This window comes from Tupaia chinensis, unplaced genomic scaffold (assembly GCF_000334495.1).
Source record: "Tupaia chinensis unplaced genomic scaffold, TupChi_1.0 Scaffold138297_1, whole genome shotgun sequence".
Lineage (NCBI taxonomy): Eukaryota > Metazoa > Chordata > Mammalia > Scandentia > Tupaiidae > Tupaia > Tupaia belangeri.
This window is the reverse complement of record NW_006198195.1, coordinates 18,827-20,227: the sequence shown is the minus strand read 5'-3', so window position 1 is coordinate 20,227 and position 1,401 is coordinate 18,827. Positions and strand designations below refer to the sequence as shown.

Sequence of the window (1,401 nt, the reverse complement as noted above, 5' to 3'; positions counted from 1 at the left end):
ACATGATTACATACATAGAAAATCCTAAGAATCCACCAAAAGCTCTTAGATGTAAAAAAAAGTCAGATAAGACATAGTATAAAAAATTATATATACAAATGTCCTTTTCCGACCGCTCCCCTCTCCCCCCGAGCGTCGCTCTGGCTGCACTCCACTCGCTCTGAGCTCCAGGCTCCTACTCAGCAAGTGCCGCCTCCATCTCCATCCAGCAGCCACCATGATTATCTACCAGGATCTCATCAGCCACGATGAGATGTTCTCCAACATTTAGAAGATTCAGGAGATCTCAGATGGGCTGTGCCTGGAGGTGGAGGGGAAGATGGTCAGTATGACAAAGGGTAACATTGATAACTTGCTCATTGGTGGAAATGAAGGCCCTGAGGGCTAAGGTACTGAAAACACAATAGTCATTGGTGTTGACATTCTCATGAACCATCACTTACAGGAAACCAGCTTCACAAAAGAAGTCTACAAGAAGTACATCAAAGATTACGTGAAATTAATCAGAGGCAAACTTGAAGAACAGAGACCAGAAAGAGTAAAACTGTTTATGACAGGGGCTGCAAAACAAATCAAGCATATTCTTACTAATTTCAAAAACTACCAGTTATTTATTGGTGAAAACATGAATCAAGATGGCATGGTTGCTCTCCTGGACTACCGTGAGGATGGTGTGACCCCATATATGATTTTCTTGAAGGATGGTTTAGAAATGGAAAAATGTTAACAAATTTGGCAATTACTTTAGATCTATCACCTGTCATCATAACTGACTGCTGCTTGTCATCCACAAAACACCAGGACTAAAGACAAATGGGATTGATGTCATCTTGAGCTCTTCATTTATTTTGACTGTGATATATTTGGAGTGGAGGCATTGTTTTTAAGGAAAAAAAAATGTCATGTAGGTTGTCTAAAAATAAAATGCATTTAAACTCAAAAAAACTATATATACAAATCAATGAATGGACTGAGAAATCAAGAAATAAATTCCACTTACAATAACTATGAAATAATAAAATACCTAGCAAACTTAACCAAGGAAATAAAAAATCTCTGCAAAAAAAAAATTATAAAGGCCCAAATAAATAAATGAAACAGGATACAGCTCTGCCCTAAACCTCTCCTTCTGACCCAAAACCTAGAGAAGCAAGAATCTATGTGCACCTGAGGTGGGCCCATCCTTTCCCCTTTAACCAGAAAGCCTCTGCCCCAAACCTCTCCTTCTGGCCCAACACCTAACAAAGCAAGATGAACAGAAACCACCACAGAGGCATAAGAAATATAGGAAACCAAGAAAATATTTCTCCCTCAAGAGAAAAGAACAGTCTTTCATCATCCACAGACAGTACAGTGAAACTCATGGGACTATCACATAATGAATTTAGAATATTCACAGTA

General features: G+C 38.8%; 1 pseudogene; it reads left to right on the top strand.

The window, feature by feature from the left end:
- Window positions 1–217: 217 nt before the first annotated feature.
- On the top strand, window positions 218–945 carry LOC102496919 (translationally-controlled tumor protein pseudogene; annotated as a pseudogene).
- Window positions 946–1,401: the final 456 nt, after the last annotated feature.